This window comes from Chrysemys picta, chromosome 8 (assembly GCF_011386835.1).
Source record: "Chrysemys picta bellii isolate R12L10 chromosome 8, ASM1138683v2, whole genome shotgun sequence".
Lineage (NCBI taxonomy): Eukaryota > Metazoa > Chordata > Testudines > Emydidae > Chrysemys > Chrysemys picta.
This window is the reverse complement of record NC_088798.1, coordinates 9,429,567-9,454,325: the sequence shown is the minus strand read 5'-3', so window position 1 is coordinate 9,454,325 and position 24,759 is coordinate 9,429,567. Positions and strand designations below refer to the sequence as shown.

General features: G+C 42.2%; 1 long non-coding RNA gene across 1 annotated transcript in view; it reads left to right on the top strand.

The window, feature by feature from the left end:
- The window catches only part of LOC135972970 (uncharacterized), a 62,993-nt gene extending 38,766 nt beyond the window's left edge, over positions 1-24,227 (top strand). The window contains exons 3-4 of the long non-coding RNA XR_010589590.1: positions 21,628-21,698; positions 22,490-24,227. This is a non-coding gene — a long non-coding RNA (uncharacterized LOC135972970). The remainder of the gene's footprint in view (positions 1-21,627; positions 21,699-22,489) is intronic.
- Positions 24,228-24,759: the final 532 nt, after the last annotated feature.

Sequence of the window (24,759 nt, the reverse complement as noted above, 5' to 3'; positions counted from 1 at the left end):
CTGTACAGTATGTAATGTCTGCCCCAAAAGAATTTCCTTGGAACCTAACCCCCCACATTTACATTAAATCTTACGGGAAAATTGGATTCGTTTAACATCGTTTCACTTAAAGTTGCATTTTTCAGGAACATAACTACAACATTAAGTGAGGAGTTACTGTACTCTTTGTTGTCACCTGTCCTTGTTTCCTGCCCTGAAAACAATGTGGAAACAAGTTTCTTTCTGCATCAGATCTCCAGCTGTTCAGATAGTATGGTGATGTGTGCCAGGAGAAGAACTTTGAAAATATTATTATATTACAGGAGCGCCTGACTGACATCGGGACCCCATTGTGCAAAGTGCTGTACAGACACACAGTAAGAAATAATACATTCCTCAAAGATCCTATAGTATAAACAGACAAAGGGTAAAATGGGGAACAGAGACACAGAAGTGAAAACACTTGCCCAAGGTCACAGAGCAGGTCAGTGGCAGGGCTAGAAATAGAACCCAGGGCTCCTGAGTCCAAATCTAGTGCCTTATCCACTGTCCTTATGGTGATGGTGGTAATGAAAAAGCTAATGATATTTTACTCATCCATCCAAAAAACTACTTGCCTGGGCAAGAAGGTAAGGAGAAAATTTCCCAGGCTGTTGTACTTTCAGGTGACAATAGTAACCAACCAATTTTCTTCCCCCTCAACAAAAGCAAACTTTTTCAAGTAGACAAATATATAAATGAAAGAAAACCAAACCATGTCACATATAAAGGCTGATAGAGCCCCTCTCTCAGATATATACAGATATATAACTGAAGGTTATTTGGATTTGATGATGATGGGCGATCACTCGTTACCGAGTGTGATCATCTTCCATGGGAGTTATGGGGCCTCAGGTGGCTAATAAGGCCAATCCTTGAACCATAAAATGTTATTTTTCCAAAAACTGGAAGATGCCTGTGCGGGACTTCTTTTAAAGTGGGGAGACCGGTGCACAATAGTCACCACACTACCCTTGACAGACAGAGAACTTGAAACCAATGGCATGGACACCATGACGATTGAAAATCCTCTATTTGCTGCAGCCTTCATCCACCTTCACAGCCGTTGTAACATTACGCAACAGTTTCACCTTCATTGTGCAGTTATCCTCCATCTGTTTTGCTGTTAGGGACTTCTTGGATCACACTTTGTCTGGGACCTCACCCTTGACGTTCTGCCACGGGTGACCCTAAGGGAGTACATGACTCCAGGCAGCATTGCTCTTGGGGTCATTGAGACATGCAAGCCTCTCCACCATTACAAGGATTTACTGTGTTATTGATTGGGGGAGCGGTGGAAATATATTTCATGGTTATGACAATCTTTAAGTTCAGAGCACACCAAAGTTAAATGAAGTTACACATGCATCTTTTATTCGGTTTCTTTGTTCCTTCTCCTTTCAGCAGCACGTATAGTTACATTCTGTTAGTGACCAGAATGAGAGAGAACGGGCTAGCTTCTGTCCAGCAGAGCTGTGCTCTGACATTGGTCTAGTGGCCTGTGCTAGCTCTGTGGTGCAAGATTCACTTTAATTTCCTCTTCCTTTTGTTCTTTTCACTCACTCCTTCAAATTAGGGCTTTTCTTCCTCTTGTCTGATGTTCAGAGATATCCAAAAGTTTTCCACGCAGTTGTTGCAATTTGGCATCTGAATAGAGATGGAGAACTTTGGGCCCAATCCTGTGAAGGGCCGAGCACCTTTAACTCCTGTTGACTTTAACAGGAGTCACAAGTGCTTAGTCCTGTGAAGAACTGAGCAAGAGATGAATCTTTTTGTGGAGAGGAGGGAGCATAGTAAAGGGGTATGCTGCTGGGAAAAGGGGCTGGGTACTGATAGAGGGCCACATTGCATGACTCCATGCCCTGGAAGAGGGAATCTGAGAAGTGTGAGTTTCTGAGAAGTGCCTGGCTTAAGGGGGTGATTGGATGGTGGGTCACATCACAGATGTTGGACAGAAAATGGTAGAAGGGCCACTGCTACCAAAGATATTCAGAGAGGTGCTGCAGGAGTTGGCTAGAACAGTGGCTCTCTACCTTTCCAGACTACTGTACCCCTTTCAGGAGTCTGATTTATGTTGCGTACCCTCAAGTTTCACCTCACTTAAAAACTACTTGCTTACAAAATCAGACATAAAAATACAAAGTGTCCCAGCACGCTGTTACTGAAAAATTGCGGACTTTCTTATTTTTACTATATAATAAAATAAATCAGTTGGAATATTGTACTTACATTTCAGTGTGTATTGTATAGAGCAGTATAAACAAGTCATAATCAGTATGAAATTTTAGTGTGTACTGACTTTGCTAGTGCTTTTTATGTCACCGGTTGTAAAACTAGGCAAATATCAAGATGAGTTGATGTACCCCCTGGAAGACCTCTGCATACCCCCAGGAGTACATGTGCCCCTTGTTGAGAACCACTGGTCTAGAAGGTGGGATGGCAGAGTGTGAGCTGTTTCAGGGTTGGCTGCACTGAAGCGACAGAATCTGTAGGTGCGTGACTTGCACTGTTCTTCCTCTTCGGTAAGTTCTCTTATGTTGGGGCTGCTAAGATCTGTGGCTGTACCATAGCAATATATCTGTTGCATGTGCCATGCACCCTTCTCGCCTAGCCCTGAACACACCCATCCCGTTGGCCCACCATCAGACTAGCTCATAATCATCCCCCATTGGGAATAGCCTGTCAGAGAGCCACATGATCTTACCATCTGTTTAACTTTCACTGCTTGGTACTCAACCTCTCAACCCCAGAGGTTGCCTTTCACCCATCGACATGCACGTATCCAAAGATGAGACCAAGGACCAGCTCCACAGAGTGTAGTCACAGGGATTCCAGTGCAGTTGGGGAGGGGGGAGTTCAAGAGTGAATTGAAGTAGGAGAAGAAAGGCACTTGTGAAAGTCGCTTGGTGCGACATGGAGGAATCCATAGAACTGGGATGGGCAAAGGAGACAAATGCAGCAGGCAAGAGAGAGGCTAACATGGAGCATTGGAACTGAGACAAGCTGTAAGTGAGGAGATCAATATTGCAGGTGGATTTGCTCATTTCAGTATTGATAGATGATTTGCTATACATTTTCACTTCAGTAAGTCCTGTCTGGGTCTTTTTACACACTCCTTTTGGCAGCTCATAGATGCTACACCGTCCCCTAGGCTCTCCCTAGTGTCCCTCCCTGTGCCTGGTTGACTTCGCTGTCTGGGTAGAAGGGGAATGGTCTTGCCTTCTCTGCTTAGTTTGGGGCAGCTTCCAGTCCCAAGGGTACTAAAGAAGGACCATCTCGAGGTCACATGGAAACCGGGGCTCCAATCCAGCCCCAAGTACATGCTCCCTTCAATGAGGTTACTTGCATGCTTAAACTTAGGCATGTGGTTAATACATTGCTAAATCACAGCCTAAGGAACTTTCCTCTTTTCTTAAACAAAAATCCACATTTTGCTCATGTAATTATGGTGAGTATTTCTCAGTTTTTTTTTAAATTATTAACCTTTTCATCAGATACACTTACATTCCTCAACTGAGAATACCCTGTGGGAATTTCTAACTCCCTGCTACTGTATCATCTTTAGCTGTAAACTGTAAAGTGTTGGCCCTTTGGTTCTTATTCCCCTGAACGACAATCTTTTAAAATCCAAAGTGCCTGCTGATGCATATAACAGCTTTCCATGACGCGACACATCCCCTATCACAGTGACGCACAGGAGCCTGAGGTAATGTTGTGAAGGTGACTCGATGCCCACAGTCTGTGGTGGTTTTGCGCGTTATCTCCGTAGCTTGACCCGAGCAGTTAGCCAAAATTTGGAGTCCTGTGTGTTGTTTCAATTAGGAGGAGAAAGGGATGATGGAGTCGGGTATTTTCTTTGATGCAATCCCGTTTATATACAAAGTCCTGTTTCCTTAAAAAGAGCAGGAATCAAATAACAGGAGTTTCTTTGCTCAAAGTTCCAAGCCTCTTTCAGCCAGTTCTTGGCCACAAGAACCTCTGTCAACTTTTCTTTAGGGCCACTCTCCTGGTGCTTAATCTGGTTGTGTCCTGGGTGGTTTGTCCTGCTCCTTCTTTGAGTTTTTCTGTCTTTCACAGGCACGTAAACCTTCACCCAGCTATATCCCGCCAAACCCCTCCACCAAGATCTGCCTTTGTCTTGGGTGTTGGTACAATAGCAGCCACCATCCAAAATGCAGGCACATGTCTGTTATATATTCTATACAGGAGCTTAATTGCTTTTTACGTTGACCCTGAATGAAAGGCAGCTGTTGCGCGCATCAGCTTCAATCAGGTATAAACCAATCCATAACAGTAAGAAATGTGGAATTGCTTTTATGCCAATTTGCCTTTCATTTCCAGAGCCCTCTAATCTATATACTCATTAGCCAACATCAAGCTTCAGCCTGAGTCCGAAGTCTATACAGCTATTTCTAGTGCCGTAGCATGAGCCTAAGTCTGCAGACCGGGCTCTGAGACTTGCTGCCCCTTGTTTCGGCTGTGTAGACAATGCCCTATGAAACTATCTGCTCCTCTGTTTACTTCTGCTTCTACACTTTGAGTCACCAGCTCTTTTTCCTTGATTGCCGCTATTTCCCCTTCTTTTTGTATGTGACAGAGCCCAATTCTTGCCTCTCCGTAGATTTAAAGTGTGTGACATGTTTGTTAGTTCTGTCTTAAAACAGTAGGGGATTGAAAAGGTGGGTCCAAATCATTGGTATCAAGACTTGAACCTTCCCAAACTTTGGACATGTTTACAGCTAAGATTTTGATTTGACCGATTATGAAGATAGGATCCAATTTGGCTCATGATCAAGACTGAAACTTTCCTAAGATGTAAAGGTTTGGTTTGGGACCATCTTTCAGGACTAGTGAACATCATTTGTTTAAAAATTACCAGTGACAAACTGTTGCCTAAAAGTACTATATTTTGCTTTGTAGGCAAGCTGTATTTTGCTTGAGGTGATGTTACCTATCTAATGTGGACCACATTACCATAGTATATGAGCATCTCACAGTCTTTAATATATTTATCCTCAATGCCCCTGTAAGCTAGGAAAGTGCTTTTATCCATTCAGTGCCTCAGTTCCGCATCTGTAAAATAGACATAAGTGACTTTCCCAAGACCACAGAGGTAAGTCTGTGGCAGAGGAGGGACTTAAATCCAGATCTCTTAGGTCTTAGGCTAGTGCTCTAAACACTGGACCATCCTTCCTATTTCCTTGGTGTATTGTAAATGCTTATTCACCTACACTTTAATCATAACTCAATGGGTTACACCCAAGTAAGAGCAGAGCATGCACCATCATTTAACACCTAATCTGACCCTTAGATTGTTGGTTGCAACCGTTCCCGTACAAAGGCTTTCAATACTTTTCATTCGAATCTATTATGGGTGTGGCTTTTAAGATGTTCTTTTATTACGGCTTTCAGATCAGTGCAGTTCCTCATGCTTACACACTTAACAGTAACTGTAAACCAGTGCTAGGGTCGCCAGTTCTGACTGGACGAATTCCTGGAGGCTTCATCACGTGACATAATCTTTCATTAAAAATTAATCTTTAATTCATGGAGACTCCAGGACAATCCTGGAGGGTTGGCAACCCTATAAACCACAGAAACCACTCCAGGATCCTGATAATCTTGTGCTACTCTTCTGGCGTCACATTGTATGTTCAAGTTGGGATGCAATTGCTCAGGAGTGGAAGGCCATGCAAAATATCACTTGAAAGGCAAAGGCAGCAATACTTTGGCTGCTTTCACTCTGTAAGGAAGCCGGGGTTTGGCCAGTCCTGACAGGGGTGCTGAACGGAGATAGTTCAGCCCCTAATGCACTGCCTGATGGCTGTAGAGTTGGGCAGTGGTGGGGTCTACATCTGTGCATATGTAGAAACCAGGGTCACTGGCTCAAGGGTTACATCCTCCTCTCTCATGTGGCTCACTTTTTGGTCAACTTGTTAGAATTTTACTAATTCTTTGTCAACTAAATACAGCTCATTAATTTCTAACCTGTAACATATTTACATTGAATGTGCCTGTTCCTTGGAGGGGCAAGAAGGTTGTGATGGCAAAGTTCATATTCCAACTTGGCTGCATAGGGACCACTTTTCTGGCGGCCCTTAACAATATAATAGGGAAGATGTGTTGTGGGGTTTTTAAAATGAGTTATCCGTAAAGCTGAAGCAGACAACGTCTGTTCTTTTCCAATCTTCATGCTACTTTCCTTTGTCTTTTATCACTACCCCAGTTTATATCGAGGTACTGACAAGCCATGAAATATTCTAGCATCCCTGTAGTGAGAGCCATTTCTTGTTGCTCTCTAGGCTCGCAGCGGCTCAGTGAGCAAGGTCATGCCGAAATCATCCTTCTGGCTTTCTATTTTTAGAAGCTAGCTGTGTCAAAGGACAATCGCCTCACCTGGTGCTTGGAGACTTTCAAAACTCCCTGCTTTGCAGCTGTGATTCCAGCCTTGTCAGGTGGCTCTGGGAACAGAACCTGAGCAGCTCTTCCAAGGTCAGCCATAAACTGGCATTTCCTCACATTCTGCAATACCCGTATCTCAGCAGATATGCTGGGCTTACGATAGCATCCCAGCACAGGGTTTTGTTGTGATAGCTGCTTTTGCAAAAGTCCCCATCGTTGCAGGCACTAATGACTACATAATGGACCATGACCGGAGTTATGCCTCTCAAGTTGTTGTGATGAATGTGAGCACAGTGAGGCAGGTTATCTGCTGGGCAGAGGTTGCAGCAAAGAGAGACTGATTCTAATGAACAAACCGAGTAGAATTGCAAGTGGCAGATTAATTTATTTCCTCAAAAGGAAAACAGGTTTGCTTTGAAAATGGCTGTTCTAATGGGCTTTGCTATTGTGTAGCATTTGCCTGAGACAGAGGCCAACTGGTTCTCCTAATCTGAATTGACTAAAACTATAAATTAATTAGTAATCTCTGCAGTTGTGGGCTCCACCATGAGCTATTCAGTTCTGATGGGGAATTAACTGGCCCATGTCAAAGACGAGTGTCCATAACCGCTTCCAGGCCAATCTTATTTTGTGTAATAACCAACAAAGCTGTTTTAGGTATACTCTCAATACTGATGCAAAATTATACTGTGTGTGTATTACTTTGTGTATTAGAGTACATGGCTTGAAAAGATGCCATCACATTATTAAGATGGCATCTACTTCAAACTGTGTGCTATAACAAAGTGATAGACCGTGTACGGTGGTGTTGTAGCTGTGTTGGTCCCAGGATATTAAAGAGACAAGGTGGGTGAAGTAATATATTTTATTGGACCAGCTTCTGTTGAGAGAGACAAGCTGGTCCAATAAAAGATATTACCTCACCCACCTTTTCTCTCTACAGTGATAGACTGACAGTCTTGCAGCATAGCATATAGTTAATGCTCTAAAACACCCAAATATCCCAGAGGGCTTCTAGCAAGAGCTAGTATCCCTATCTAGCTAGTAGATTCAGCTGTAAGCATCCCCATCCTAATGCTGAATAACACGAGGAAGATTTTCAACAACAATGTACGGATCATCATATTTATCAAGGAGGATACTGGGCTAAAAATTCTAAAACTAACTTTCAATGGGCACATAACTCAATATACTGGCTCATCTGACAGAATATACATTAGTTTTCCTGGTACCTTCATACACTGTCTGACATCTTTGAACCTTTTGTTGATCAATAAGAGACTGATGACATTGTCTTTATTCAGCCACTGTTTTGCTGTCCAAGGCTTTTTGTACTGCAGTACAACTCTCTGAAGCCTAAAAAAGGGTTTCTGAAGGCTTTATGGCTAAGTACTCTGTTTGTTTGCCATTACTTAAATTAAAACCTGTCAACTTACACAGTATAACAGAAGCTCCTAGCATATCTTGTAGTTTGAAGTGTAGATATAATTATTTTCTTTGAAGCTGTATCAGAAATGTACTTTAATCCACTGATTAAACAAGTAATGCCTAACAAAATTCTTAAACTCAGCATATGCACGTTGCATGCATGTATCTGCTCCTGCACATATACTAAATATATAGGGTAATAGCTTAGCCTTATTGGAGTCCAATGGAATTTCATCCCTAGCATCAACTGAATATGTGATTTGGTGTGGCATAAAGGTTTTATCATCATTCATTTGGAATGACCCTCTTCCCTGCGCCAATGTTATTATATAAGCATGTGACGGTGTTGGTTGGTATACAAATCTAACCAGGATGACTATTTACTCATGAGCAGTGTAACCATGAGTGAATTATACAGTTCTTCCCAAACAAGTGTTGATAAAACCTTTCTATCACTATGCCATGGTGCATCCTGCCTGTGACCATAGGGATACCATCCTTGGCTACTGACTGGAGTTACTGACAGATTGGAATTAACAAAGTTTGGTCCCTTTTTAAAAAATTGAGAGAGATAAATGACTTCACGTTTAACACTTTAAGCCAAGACTTTGAATGCCTAATTAGCATTTAAAAGGCTCCTTGGCTAGGGAAAACAGTCACCTTCAGGGTGAGGAAAAGGGAATGTTAAATTGTTTTGAAAGATTCACATGTCAGGTCGGGATAATAGATAATCTCTCTAATATCCTGGGACCAACATGGCTACAACAGCACTGCAGAGCTCAGGATAAGGAAGATTTACATGTTAATAGGCTCTGTCAATATGGGAAGAAGCCATGGGGTGGTGATGGTAGATAAATGTATATACCCATATGGCTCTTTAGGTGTTATTACATAAGTCTGAACAGGTCTATATGTTTTGGAATAAAATAAGAACTTACTAGAAGTTTGCAGCCAGAGAGAGGACACCATCTGTGGTAAGTGCTAACCTTACTGTGAAAATATTACTACAAAGGATGTCTTCCTTCCTGTCTTAACTAATGAGCAAGTTAAGACTTAACCCCTCGCTACTTTGGGGGTCCAGAAGAAAAAGAATTGGACCCCGGGGTGGTTGTCTGATTCAGTGTATGCCATGGAGATGCTGGAACACTGAAAAGAAGCAAGAGAGAAAGGGAAAAGACCTGATGGAATGAGCCATGAACATCTGAGCCCCAAGATCCAAGTGAATACCTGCTGAAATCACCGTAATCTAATAATAAAATAGTACTTTATGTGGTTAAGCTGTTAGCCAGTGTCAGGCTGGATCTGATTTCATACTGTCTGTTTTCTGTTTGATATGATTTTCTCTTACTTTGTTTTCACTGGGTCTTAAAGTGGTTTGCAATAAGTCATGCAGCCTGTCCTTGTCTCTCCACCCTGAGGACATACAGCAGGAGGAGAAGAGGTACCTGAACCTGGAGCACTCTGTCAAAGGCATGTGCCAAAGACCTGTCTGTCCCCATGGCATTTTGCCAGGTCACTAAAGCTCTGACTCCCATTAACTTCAGTGGATATTGGATCAGGTCCCAATGGAGGCTGGTAAGGTGAATGGAGAAAATTTGGTGACAGGAATAGGAAACAAAGAGTGGTAAAAGGTTCCATTGTCTTGTAACTACATTTGAGAAATACTTTACATTGGGCCTCTAATGCTTAAGGAGATGGTTATTTCCCCTTTGTTAATATGCAAGGTCTAATAATCTTGCTAAATATTTTTGCAGGATTATCCACTTTTGATAATTCAGGCTAACCAAGGTGTTTGTGCCTCTAGAGAGGATGTTAGTGATGTCAAGAATTTTTAAAATCAGACAATTTTGCTTGTCAGAGAGATCCATGGCAATCCAATCTTCAATTGACATGTTAAACTTTATTTCCTTTCAGTAGCAGTGAGAATCAGCTCCAGGCAAATCTGGGCATTATAGCGGAACTAAAACAAACAAAGTGGAACCAATCCTAAATATATTTGTGTCTAGATTCCGGCAGAAATTATGTCTTTCTGTATTTTATGTGCTGCTTTTATATCCCTATCAGATTTTTTGGGGTAAGTTTACAAGGGGTTTTTATTAACCTTTCTTAACTTGTTGATTCTTTCACTTATACTAATGCTGCCTCATGCGCCACGACTTTAATTTTAAAGACAGCGAGTGATTTACAACCGTATTTCTTGTAGTAGGATTTTTGTGCTCCAAACTCCTGAGAATGCAAAAGAAAACAACGTAAAACAGCATATGCAGATAACAGCTGGAATTTTTTTTGCAAGCTGTCTAGGGTCTATGTGAGGGACTTCAGTGGGTGATCCTGCACCCACTGAAGTCAATGAGACTTTTGCCACCAAATTAAATGGGAGCAGGATAGCATTGGTAGAGCTAATCTACATTTGAAGCATTACAATGGCAGAACTGCACTGATGCAGCTGCACTGCTGTAGTAAATCTGGCGAAAATGCTCTATGCCGATGGGCAAGAGTTCTCTCATTGGCATAATAAAACCGCCTCCATGAGAGGTGGTAGCTATGTCGGTGGGAGAAGCTCTCTCACTGACATAGTGCTGTGCACAGTGGTGCTTAGGTTGGTGCAACTTGCGTCGCTCAGGGGGTGGCTTATTCACACCCTTGAGTGATGTAAAATATACCAACATAAATGGTTGTGTGTACAAGCCCGTAGATTACTCCTGGGAGAATTCTGTGCCAAAGAAATTAAATTCTGCGCACAATATTTTCAAATTCTGCATATTTTATTTGCCAAAATAACACAATATAATCACACCAGTTTCAATTATTTTTGGTCATTTATTTCAAAATATCTGTCAACAAGTATGTCTGTAACAATACAGACAGCAAAAAAGATTCAGGAAATGTTTTTTGACAAATTCCTTACTAGGCATATTAATACAGAACTCTGAGTAATAATTCATGTAAACTAGAATATCGAACCGGATTTCCCACACCCCTCAGAAGCAGTGCAAACAGGGGCGGCTCTGTTTTTTGCCGCCCCAAGCATGGCAGTCAGGCGACCTTCTGCGGGAGGCCTGCGGTCACGTGGATTCAGCGGCATTTCTGTGGGTGATCTGCCAGTCCCGCAGATTCGCCGTATCTGCCGTCAAATTGCCGCCAAAGCCATGGGACTGGCGGACCTCCCACAGGCATGCCACAGAAGGCCTCCTGACTGCTGCCCTTACAGCGACCGGCAGGCCACCTCCCGCGGCGTGCCGCCCCAGGCATGCACTTGCTGTGCTGGTGCCTGGAGCTGCCCCTGAGTGCAAAGGTTTGGGCGAGTCAGGAGCTGAGGGAGAGGGAGGTAATTGCTGGGAAGGAACCTGTGTGTGAGCTTGGAGGGTTGTTGGGTATGGGTGGGAAAAATATGGAACAGGATTTTTGGGGGGAGTGGGGAGGGATTGTTAGGGAGCTTCCCCCATGCAGACCCTGGCTGACCCCTAGCATCTCCCATTCAGTCAGGCATATCTGCCCCTGTTCCCATGTGTGTCTATACCCCCATGTGTCCTTGTACCCCCTGTCCATGTGTCCCTCCACCCCCACTCAGACACCCACTGCCCCCATCCCCATGTGGCCCTGCACCACTCCCCTTGTCCCCATGTGTCTCTGTGCCCCCACTCTGCCTCCCCCCCGACCCATGTGGCCATGCACCTCCCTCCCCCTTTGGCCCTGTGCCTCCACTCCCATTCAGCCCCTGCCCCAGTCTGTCCTCCTCCACTAGCCCTTATGTGACCCTCCCCAGCAGCCCCACACTGTCTTCCCATTGCCCCAGGCTCCTGACCTGGTCCAACAGACACTCTGAAGAAGGCAGGCTCTTTCTCTTCCCTAGCTGGCCGGGAGCTGCTGCTCTGTTTCTGGTGGGGGAAAAAGGAATAACTGCAGCAACTTTCCGGCAGAAACTTTTTTTCTGTGCAAAAAATTAAAAATATGCACAGCTCATTAATTTTCCATACGTTCAGTGGTGCAGAATTTTCCCAGGAGTAGCTGATGAATATAGATACTGGACCAAATCCTGCTCATCTTATTCATGCAAGTAATCATATTAACTTCTATAGAGCTAACTTGTATAAGTAAGGAATGCAAGGTTTGGCCTGCCCTTAGATACTTGGCTTGTCATATCGCTGCACTGCTTCAGTGCTGCCATAGTAAAAGTTGTTTATGTTCTCACTCTTAAATGGGGCACAGAATAATTCACTGCAGGTTGCAACATTTGAATTACATTGGTAACACTCGACATTTGAAGTTTAATTTGTCTGTTCCTATGATCTAAAACAGATTTTTTTTCCTGCAGTAGTGTGAATGTGTTGGGTGATTAAAGCCAATCCTGCTCTTATTGATGGGTCTAAAATATCAGGTTCTCCAAGAGCAAACTAAATATTGATCCAGCACATTATCATGGTTTCAGCTGTGACAATGCAGAAAAACAATGTATTGGAGTATTGAACAGATATTTCATGTTCTATCTTTTTTTTCCCTTTGAAGTGGTAGTTTGTCTATCTGTGGGATTAAATTTTGGCTAATGCAAGGAAAGTGTCAAGAGCACCCCAAACAGACACTTATACATTGCAAATCAGACTCAATGTGTGCTCTTATTTTGCATCTCAGACATTCCATTCTTGCTAGCATAAGGAATAATTTGCCAAAGGGACAGTGTACAAGGATCATTGTTTGGTCTTGTCAGTCTCACAGGCGCAGAAGATACATAGGTATATGGACCAGGCCTGCTTCCCTGATGATCATAATGTTGGTTGCAGAGGACCTATAAACCATCTTTTTGTGACTTTCCAGAGGGAGTACAATCAGGACAGCCAAGTTCTGCTGTTTTCTTTCACTGCTTTGTGCAGGTTTTCTTCCACGTTTGGAGTTGTGTTGTCAGCCAGATTTGCGTGGAACTATTAAAATGATAATGAAGATGCCAGTTGTCACGGGACACAGCCCTCATCGCTAGACTGGCGCCTCCTCTTGGTCATGCTGGGGATTAGGTCGAGGCAGACATCCACGGTCTGCACACCAGCACTCTGTCTCTGTTTCTGCCTATGGCTCCTCTCTCAGCTCTCAGAACCGCAGCCTCCTCCTCTTAACTGAGCCCTCTGGCTAGGTCATCATCTGTTTCTCCCAACAGTCCAGCCACTTCTCCAGTGGAAAGTTGTGAGGGACCTGAGCCCACCCACTACTCCAGGCCCCAACCCAGGGACCCTGTTAATAGTAGCATCTTGCTGCTCCTCTGTAACCTTGGTCAATGCAGCTCTATTTCCCTGGGTGACTTCACCATGGCCCCAGCACCTTCTTCACCCCTATCTCAGGGCCTCAGCCGCTCAGTCTCAGGAACCAGCCACTGCTCTGTCCAAGGTGCTTACAGTTCTTTCAGCCCTCCAGAGACACAGTCCTTATTCCCTGGGCTCCCAGCAGCAACTGAACTTGACCCTGCAGCTCCCTTTTTATATGGGCCTGCTGAGCCCCAAATAACTGTTCCTCACAGCCCCTCTTCTATTGGCTGCTCCCCATGCAGCCACCCCAGGTCTCTATTACTCCATTCTCTGCCAGTGTCATCACACTACTAAAAACTATTCTGGGGAAATTGTTAGTATGTGTCTACACTGGCTGATTATGAAGAACTCCTCATTCATTGTGTTAAGGGTGCAAAGAGAGTCTAGAACACAGAAGCAACATTGCAAGGTTGAGATCTTGATTGAGAATAATCAAACACCCAAGTAAATGTACCTGGCTGAATAGGCTCATTCCCTTCTGTGGTGTTACATGTGGGTATAAGTGTGCAGGATTGGAACCCAAGCCTTGAAATGTTTCACTGTAAAAGCAAGCTGTATGAAGTAGTGGCTGGCTTGCAAAGAAAATACCTTTCGTTAATAAGGTAAAAAGTGAGAGCTGGAAAAAAAGAAAGGACTCTAGTTAGAGATGATCTAAAATATAAAGCCTCAAACTCAAGTGCTTTAATCCACTTCTAGAACTTAAATAGCCATGAGGATATTTGGTGATTTTTTTTTTTTTGTAAACAATTTTAAGACAACTGTGTATAAAAGCATTTCAGCCCTGAGCAATTTTACCAAGTTATAACAAGTCCTGGAAAAATGCATTTCATAACTGCAGTTTACCAAATACACTTGCAGTGCCTCTGTCAGAGATTCAGCACACTTGAGCTCTTGCTGAATTATTCACAAGATTTCTATACTTCATACAACATCTACATTTTCTACTCTGCTTATGCCATGCTCATCACCGTGGTATTTGAGAGCCAAGTGTGTAGTAAGTTAAATATAGTCTGTGGCAAAACTATTTTAAAAAAGGGGTTTACATGTACGTAAAGTAAAAAAAAAATCAGATTTTAAAAATGTAATCCTAAATCTTTTTGCTGCGGTTGACCTTATTGCAATATAGAGCACGTGGTTATGCCTAATTATTAAAATACGTCACTAAATAGCTTCTAGTGTAAACTCAAGGAGCCTGATTGTCATTTTGAGCTAGACCCTTCTACATCACTCTGGCAATGTAAAGAGGTGTTAGTGTAGGTGTAAGTTACATTTATAGCCACTACACGGCTCCTTTAAGCTGCCAGGGCAATATAAAGAGGCCTTAGAATAAATGATAATCAGGCCCAATATATTGTCTTTTCTGTTTATAGCAGTGAAGTTTTTGTGCAATAGAAAACATTTTTTATGGACTAGGGAGATTTAATAGAGATTGTTCGATTATGTGCTAATTTATTGCATTTGACATCATAATTTGTGTCCTTGAAATATTTTTTTCCTCATTTTCACTTTGTCTGAAACACATATTCCCAGCAAAATGCAAAATTCTGAAGCCAGGAGGCAAAATCACCTTCCCTCTGCTATGAGGCACAGGGGGGGAGGAATGGAGAAGAAAACACACCAAATGGCTCAAACTATGTGAGTGGGTCTAAGAGGGTCCAGCGTCCAGTATACCCCATCACAAATCCTTAGTTTGCTGGACAATAAAATTCTAGAAGACCCACAAATTACATGTTCCTAGGCAAAGAATTTTTTTAAATAATTTGGCTTGTTGCTCTGAAAAACTGGCCTTCTGCAGCTTTGTAGAGCAAATGTACAAATCTGCAGCTGTACAGAATCTCTTTCACGGATGATGAATGCCACAATTTGCTCATGCACATTTGTTTTTCATAACATCTACAAAGCTGGCCGACAGCTCATATAATTTGCGAGGCTGCCATTTTAAAAGTTTGCTTTTGAACACATGGCTTGGGGGGTTTCACTCTTTTTAAAAAGAAGCTTTTTGCAGGTGTCTTTTACATCAATACAACATTCTCCAGCCTTGAATGAAATCAGAGGATTGAAATGAAGCAAAAGTTCAAAGGGATTGGTCCAAGTTTCTAAATTTGTTGGCCAAAATGTCCCTGCTGTCTTTGTACAATATTTCTCAATGCTGTCATGGGGTTTTCATACACTGAGAAATTATATCTTGTTAGAACACGTGTTAAAACTTTCAATGTGGCCAAGGGCTATCATGGTTAACCCTAGAGTCCATCCCAGCATTAATCAGTGACCCACCCTAGGAATGATTGTTAGCAGCTGATAATGGTAAACAGGTTAGTCTTTGTCTATACTAAGTGATAAGCCATTTTGCATTATTTTAGCTAAACATGTGTTCTTACACAATGTAATTTTCCAGTGTAGACAAGCCCATATCATGCTATGACAAATAGTTACAAGAGAGAGAAATATTGTGGAATACAGACAGGTCTCCCCCCTGCAAACTTTTACTAGGTACAGAATAAGATGAACTATACCTCTCTTGATAAGTAGTCCTTGAAAAAGACCATGCAGTATTTTGCCCTTCCTGTTGCATTTAACAGTGAAAAACAATCAAACCATTTTCTCTCATTCCATCCCTTGTTTAATGCTAGAAGTAGTCATCTAAGTGGAACATCAGTGAAATATCATTGTTTCAAAGCAAAGCATTGCAGCATCAGCTGTTTGGTTGCCCCATTGCAGGAATTAGCATATTGTTTTCAAGATTTCAGGATATGGCGAATTTCTTTGAAAGAACCCCCCCCCTTCTTTTCCTCTCTCCCCACTCTTGCATTGTTGTTTACTAAACAGCCATCAGCGCTTTCTGCATTGGTGATACTGTGACTGAAAAAAACACTGCCACAGATGCAGGATGTTTTATTTTGTCTCTGTATGTATTGACTCAGCACCATGGCAGCTGTTCTTTTCAAACAGCTTTGTCTTTTTGAGGCTTGGCCTCAGGAAGTAGTGGGGGAGGGAGGGTAAGAAAAGGGCATCAGATGACTTTGTGAACACAAGAGACCTCTAAGCATTGAGTAAATTGTGCATCAGTAGTACCCATTACCTCAGAGGATGTGTTTGGGTGAGGGTAGGAATGAAATGAGAGCTTGAAAGCTTTAATGTCATGCCCAGATTTTAATAATTTATGTGTTTATAGGGCACTGTACATTCTAAGATTTGAAAGCATTTTGCAGACATTAATGAACTGGGCCCCCCAACCCCATGTGCAGTGGGAGACTTATCATGCCCACTTTACAGATGGGGAATGCAGGCACATAGAGGTTCAGTAGCTTGCCCTTGGTTGCACGGAGTCTGTGGCAGAGGCAGGAATAAAAACCAGGGGCTATTCAGCTCTGACATAAGCAGATATACTGTAATTCCCATGGACTTCACTTTGCAAAGCCCAAGACCATTTGGGGCAGGGTAAGAATGGACTATTAGTTAGGTCTGCTGAGGTGATTTTTCAGCTGGAATCCCATTCATCTCAGTTGGCTTTCTGAAGTGCAGTTGTTTGTCTTCCCAACATTGTGCTTTCTCACCAAGGCAAAGACAAGAAGCCCAGGCCTTGTTGAAGACTACTGCAAAAAGTTCTTAATGCTGGCAAGAGTACCACTTCATCCATATGCTGCCTGAAACCTTTAAAAGAGTCCTCCATATCTAATAAACGATTGCTTTCTTCTGCTGGGCTTTAATTTTTTTTCTGGAATTCATCTTATGAATATATTTAGCCTCCTTCAAACAAGGATCCTCCTTCATGCACATGTTTCACTGGTATTGTCTCAATTATTTTCCTCTTAAATATTTCCAGATGGAGGTAGAATTGCCCCAGAATTGGTAAAAAGCCTGCCACATCCTGAGAGCCACTGAAGTTCTCTTCTGTCCACTTTGTCCTTTGCCACCACTTGTACCTGTTCCTTTTCATCCTGCAGGGAATATCTCAGGCAATGGTACATCTCCACCAAGAAGAAAGCATGGAGTTGAAGAGAAGTGTCAGGCATAGCTGCAATAAAGATACCAGTTAACCCACATCTTGCTCAGATCAGAAAGCAATGACAATGCTCGCAAAGACAAATCTCCCACAACAGAGAGAGGAAGAGCTAGTCTGTGACAAACAGTGACAGGTAAATAATTTCCCCTTTTTTCTTTATCATGTGTCACTATTCCTCCAATTCTCCAAACAAACATCCTGAGCGAAAGGCAACAGATATGCCCAGCAGAGAGTACTGCAGAGAGGAGGTAGGAATACTTTATCTGGCCTCTTGAAGCACTCATAACCAACCTACCATGATAGTCTCCCTCCTCTGAAGACATGCTGTCCCTCAAGGCAGTTAGTAGGAGTCTACTTAGCACCCAAGTTACATTACCTACTTTGAGAGGTGTCAACACCTGGTGCCCACTTTTTCTTAGATAGTTGCAAAAGATGCTCTCTTATTGCAACAGACAAACACGTGCTGGTCAATAGGGGAAGTGCCAGACAAATCACCCATAGCTCCAAAACACTAATGCTGAGCTGCTGATCATATAACATTTCTCCCCCAGACCTTCTTTGGGAAGTAAGTGTTCAGAATATGAATAGAATTCTCTATCAATGTATTTCTGCATTCAGCACCAGCTACCTGTGACAAGTCTGCCAAGGAACTGAGAGAGAGAACTTTCAACTTTTTCTCAGACTCCTAACTATATGCCTGGCCTTAAAGGATGTCTTCAGTATCAAGCACTTCAAAATGAAATGCTCAACAGCTTTCAGCCTTCCTGTCTCTAAAGTCACTTGCTCCATCTCATGAGTGCCAGAGTTGCAGAGCAACGTTCCAAGAATGCCACATTCCTACAAATGCTAATTTCACCGCACCTCTGCTGCATTCGAATAGAACCTCCAAAATAAAGCTTCCAATTCTTACTTTCCTGCCATATGGTAAGTACCTGAGAATAACTAGCCCTTTACTGGAAACAGTTGGCATCAATGCCATGGCACTGCCAATAACATTTTCTACAATTTCTTTCCAAACTGCCAGATCTTGTTTCCACTGTCTTGTTATCCTGATGAAACAATGACATCCTTCAATCCCTGCTGCGTATGCAGCCAAATGGCATGAGAACACTTATCTACACAAGGAACTGAATGCAAAACCGAAATGGCCAATTAATAAACACATCTGGCTCACGTTGTCTGTGGAGGACAGCTATGCATGCACCAGCATCTCTGAAGGTTTTATATATTGTATATACGGGGATATGATTCCATTTTGACTGAATCCAATAAGTTCAGCTCTCCAAAATATTTCTTCTCTACGGCCTCCCATTTCGTCCTTTTCCAAAATCTGTAGCAATTTCCCTGTTTTTGGATATGAATTCCTGGCAAAGATGTTGCGTTTAATGGGCCTGTGAATAGAGGACAATCCAAATAATTGAGGGCTGATCTTAAATCATATTGTCTCATCAGCATCCACAGAAAGAATACAGAAAATGCCTCAGAAGTTAGAGATGTGCTTGGATCAAAGCCTCAGGTTCTACAACTCTGGATCTGGATCTGAACTTTCCAGCTTGTCTATACCTGTACACTGGGTTGATCCGTGAACTCAGATCTGAATATCCCCAAACTCTGGAAAAGTCTGAGTCTAACTCTTTTATCCAGACATTTCAGCTTGGGCCTGTCTCTACTCAAACTACGCACAAATGGCTAAACATCTCATTACTGTGGCCGTCTCTCTCTGCACTACCCTACTTCAAGTTGACATAAAATGATTTGGATACACTGGCAAGAAACAGGAAAGCAATTTTATCTATTCTAGAATCACCATTCGTGAACTTTACCCACTATTGGTAGCTAACTCAATTGTCCAGTCGAGAGAGGCACTAACTAACTATCACTTCCTTGCTGACGGTTCCTCTTCTCTTGTCCTACCCCAGTCTCTAATTAAAACAAACAAACAAAATTAGAATCTATATGACTCACTTCCTCTACAATACTCAACCCTTGTTCCTCCTTTCTTTAGCCTCTTCCTTCGTCTATCCTCATATTCTAGATTTGTCCATTTTATACTGGGAAGTCTCAGAAAAGGGATCATCTCTTCTATGTATGCTCTATAAATCACCATAAAAAGTTAGTGCTCTATGTGCAGTTTACTACATGTGTAACAATGCATGTTTGAGTCTCTCTGGTCACTACTATTTTGCCAGCACATTGTCTTCAGGCTGCCTGAGAGCTGGTGTGCAATAGATAGGCCATGAGAGATTATTGTGAATATGGTCTATGCTGTGTAACCATGAAAGTGCACTCTCTATCCTTTACCATCCTTTCCTTCTATCCTCCTTGGCCTAAAATTAAGCTTCTTCCTTTCTCTAAGTTTCAGTCCCCTTCACTCCCCAACTTTATTTCATCCTTCTGAGTAACAGTCATTACAACAGACATACTTTGAGTTATCCTGGAGATGTTTCTAGCTCTGTAGATGGTGAACACTGTCCTTGTCTCATTCTCCTCTTTCCTTGCTTATGGCTGTGAACATGAGAATCCATTGTCCGTTGCCATCAACAACTATGACAAATGGGAAGGATATGACAAGGATGAGAAAATCAGAATAACCAAGGCAGCTTCACTCTATTGTCCCTTTCTTGAAGGATTTCTCCTGAACCAATGTTGTGCTGGGCTAAACCATTGCCACTATATTGCTGAACATCTTCTAAGTGTGTTCTTCCATATTACACTAGCATCAGTGCAAATGTTGCAGAAGTCAGTGGAGACCCATACAGAACCTTCCTTGCTATGGCCAGAATCAGCTTTGAGGACTCCTTCCTCTTGTCTGGTGTTATGTTTATACCTTTCTCATGATGGCTTTGCAGTTATTTTACTTAAGATATGATGGCTTTCATATTGGAACAGGTCATCCCAGACCTTACTGCATTTCTGCTGTGGCCCAGCATGGTCCTGCTTCCCCCTTGAGTTCATGTTCTTCACCCAAGTCAGCTACCTCCAGAGCTTGTCGAAAATTAGGGGGGAAAGTGTGTCTGCTCTTTCTCTGTCTTGGTCCCATTCATTAGAACAGTGCAGAGGATTTTTTTTAAGTGAGCTTCTCCTCAGCCTGAAATACTAATTGCATTATGCTGGGAGGGTGGGGTGGTGGATTCTTCATGGAAAAAAAATAACTGGACTCCAGCTCTCCTTAATGAGGTTCTTTAGCTCTCCTACATTGTTCTTTATTTATGACTACTACAATGTTTTGACTTTAACCTGTGAAAATGTTATCAGTGAAGTCTCTGCATCTCGAACAGTGGCCACTTAATCAGAGGAATTTTTATCACCACCCTGCCTACTTGATGTTACTTTGCATGGGTGTCAGCAATGCGTATTTTAGGGTACTTGATCTGACAATGAACAAGACTGCTAATATAAGCAAAATTTTGGGTGCTTTGGTAGGATGTAAAAATTCTGCTTCCTGCATTTAGGAGTGTAAAATGGTATAAAAGAGAAAGGGTGCTCTTGGACAAGAGCCCAGGAGTGTGAGGTGGGTGAGCTGTGTCCTATTCTTGGCTCTACACAAACTAGCAGGAGAGGGATAGCTCAGTGGTTTGAGCATTGGCCTGCTAAACCCAGGGTTGTGAGTTTAATCCTTGTGGGGGCCATTTAGGGAACTGGGGTAAAAATCTGTCTGGGGATTGGTCCTCCTGAGGTCCCTTCCAACCCTGATATTCTATGAGAAGGCACTCTGCCTCTCTGTCCCTGGGTTTCCCTCTCTATGAAATGGGGATAATATCACATAGCCATCTCTGTATAGTCAGTGTTTACAAAGTGCTTTGAGATCTTCCAGGTGCTGTGGAAGTTAAGTGTTACTTTGTGCCAGTTTGACCATCCAAATGTAATACTGGGACTTTCTATTAGCGTTCCATGCTTAAACATTATGCTCCCATGTTTAAAAGCTTATTTCTAGACTCAGATGTTCGCAAGAAACACAGAATACTGGGGGAAGGAGAAGGATTTAACCTGATTCTGATTTCAGCTACTCTGATTTTACACCAGCTTAACTCCATCAAGTTCAACAGAGTTCTGATTGCGATGATTTCCTGAGACAGGAGTCGGTCCCATTCTGTATCAGAGGTGCTACGATAATACAAATAATAACCTAATATATTGCATGTCTCTAGAAGGGAAAAAAACCAATCCCTTCTGAAGTCTGTAAAATGAGCGTCCTTCTAAATTTCTGCCAATAGATGTCAGCAGTTGCTTTTGAAATAGCAAGAGACCCTAATGATAAATGAATATATTTGTTCCCCTCCAAACTTCTATGCAGTATAAAAAAACATTTGGCCAAAAATCACTTTAGAATAGTGTAAAATTCAGCCAGTGGGGATCATGGGCAGCCCCATATCATCTGTTTATTTTTTTGAGTGGGGCAGTAGAAAATGGACAGTAATTTTAAAGTAACAAATAATGTTACTGTACTTGATTTAGTTTATTTTTTTTAAAATGTGTCTTTTTTAGCTACTCCAGGTTTTGGGATATTTTGAGCCACATTTCAGCTCATTGGAACACTGTATTGCAGCTTTTAAAACGTGAGTTTTTTCCTTTAAATGGCACAATAATACATTTATTTGTGTGTGTGTGTGTTTGTGTGTGTTCCATTAGATAAAACAGCTGCTGAGAATGTCTGTATAGTGTGGTGTACGTTGTTCTAAGACATCAATCTCTCTGTAAAACAAAAGACACTATCATGTACATTTTTGTAGCATTCAGGGTTTCTCCCCATTATGTGAAGTTCTTTTTTTTAAAGAAGTTTGATGTTACAGGCCAGATTCTGCTCGCCTCCTAACCCCTGTGTAAATCAAGAATAATTTCACGGAGGTGGGAAGTGGTAGACCAGTGTAAAACCATTTCAGTGGGATCAAAACCAGGCCCAGAATGTCTTTTGGTAGCACTCTTGTCCTTTCTCATTGTTTTGTTTCTCACAGAGCTGGGATTAACATAACCTCTTCTGCTGTTCTTCTTTGTCCTTGAACCAGTGTCATAAATTAGGTTTACAGAGCCCTCTGAAGAATCTGTTTTTGTAGCTGCAGATTCAGTAGGGGAAGCTCATGTCCATTTTGTTGGAATAACACCCCCCCCATATTGGTTATTTAAAAAACAAACAAAAGTAAACTGGGCTGTGGTGTAACTTTTAAAAAACACATTAGGAATCTCTACAATCTAGAATATATTCCTTAGCCGACAACAGCGTTTTAAAAGTGCCAATCTCATAAAAAAATAAGAGTCACAGTGAGTAAATGGCAAAAATTGGTCTCTTAAAAATTATTTATTTTCTTTTTAGGGGACATTGCACTGACCCTTTTCTTCTTTCTGTGTGCAGAGAAAGACCCTACTCATGCCAGTGGCCAGCTGAGGCAGCGGAGATACCTGAAAAGACTGGCTGCTGCGAGGAGTTACATCTTACTTTAAGATATGTTCAATGGCTCCTGAGTGCCTGCGTAAAGTTGTATCATTATATTAATTGCAAATCTCTCGTTTTCAGGCAATGAAATGTGTTCTACTGAGTAAACTGTATGTTGGCTGGGTGGGTGGCGAGGGGTGTGTGTGTGTGTGTGTGTGTGTGTGTGTTCAGGGAACAGTTAAAATGACAAATTCTTACAGACTGGTTTGATGGAAGCAAAAACCTACATAGAACTCCTACGCTTTTAACACAAAACAATTATTACAGTCAAGAAATTGGGCTTGAAGGCTAATACTCCATTTGTATTTCATACATTTGTGCCTTTTAAAAACAGTTTTGCATGAATACAGTCTAGAGGTTTGGGCCTCTAATGTGGGTTTACATATTTTCCAGGAAGTCACTTGAACTAATTAGTACAAATCAGAGGTCAGATCTGTGGGAGACTCTTTTGCGGTACAGCATTGCATGATATGGCATTTCTTTATTCTACTGTCCATGTATTCTGATTTTTTAAAAATATTTTCATTAAATAAATATTTTTGCAAGTAGGAGGAATTTAAATGAAATCCCTCTCTGTGAAATATGTATATTGCTAATTGACCAGTTTCTTCCTGGAAGATATTCCTGCTTTTTAGAATAATCAGCACATTTGTGCTTCCCATATGTAGCTCTCAAACCATTTTATGAATTCAGTAAGCATTATTATCCCCATTTTATTGATGGGGAAATTGAGACCTATAGAGATTGTGCCTTGCCCAAGGTCATACAGAAGGAGAGTAGCAAAGTTGGGAATAGAATCCAGGTTTTCTGGATCCTAATATGGTATCTATCCACTGCACCATGTTGTTTTCTCAGGCAAATAAAAAGATTTCCTGTTTTATTATGGCCTTAAGTTTAGTGATGTTTAACATATCTATCATTTCCCCAGATACTCTTTGATTGTAACTGAGAACATTTTAGCCTGTTGCTTGTATTGATTTTTGGTGAGGAAATAGCACAGCCTGCTCCATTTCAGACTGAATTTCAAGGGCATAAAGATTGTTAGAATGGAGACGCTACTTAGCTCAACGAGCTTGTTCCCTTTATTTTTAGCTCAGCTAGGCATAGAAAGAGCCCAAAGGTTCCAGCCCTTATTTTCCATGTTCTGGATGGAATCCTGATTACTTCTGATGCTGGAGGAACGGGGAAGAAAAAAATAATGTGCTGTATAAACAATCAAGTAATGGGCTACGCTCATGCTAGTGATATCTGCGAACATGACAAGTACACTCTGCCACCCTAACTTGGCTTTATCCTGGCTGTTCACTACTGCACCACTTTCGGGGCAGCTCCATTATTGAGAGTGTGATTAAAGCTGAATACAGTGTTCCATTGTGGGTCTAAACAGTGCTTTCTAAAGCACCAGCCTCCTTTCTTTTGATTTGAAGTCTCCCCAGCTCCTGATGCATTTCAGTGTTTTCTGCCTTTTTTATTTTTAGATTTTTTTTTTAACTGCAGCCGCGTATTAGGCTGATGGCTCTCAGGAATTCTCCACAATCACTCTTACAGCTTCTTCCTTGTCAGCATGCTGCACAATTGTTCCATTTTAATCGGTGTCCCTTGGTTTGGTCAGTTGCTCCTAGGTGTGTTAATTTACATTTATCGACATTAATGTACATTTCCCATTCATTGGCCTAGTCACCTGATCCAGCTCCCACTGAATGTTGTTCCATTGATGCTCATCATGGCGTCTGATCCAAAATACCCTGAAGTCAAGGGAAAGACTCCCCCTGACTCCGTTGAGCTTTGGATCAGGCCCCGAGGGTGAAATTCTCATCAATTGTGCAAAGGCTGAGTGAGAGGCTTTGTGTGGGTCCCCTATGTATGGGCAGTGAAGGAAGGAAAGTTCACTCTTCCCAACCCACAAAGCATCCCCTAGCTATTCCTAGCTGCTATTATAGCTCACAGGAAGCAGTAAATGCCACAACCTGCTTTGTTTCCTCTCAACAAGGGTTTGGGCAGCAGCTGCGAGAGTTGCACTGATCTCTAGTTTGCCCACGTACCCCATACTCTGCAGCCATGGGACAAGTCTCCACCAAGCGCTAATACAGGTGCAGAGTCCCCCCGCTGCCTGCCCCTCACTCTGTGTAGCAGAACCATGCCAGTTCTACTGTGTTTCAGGCCTCTTGGGCTGTGAAAAGGGAGGCGAG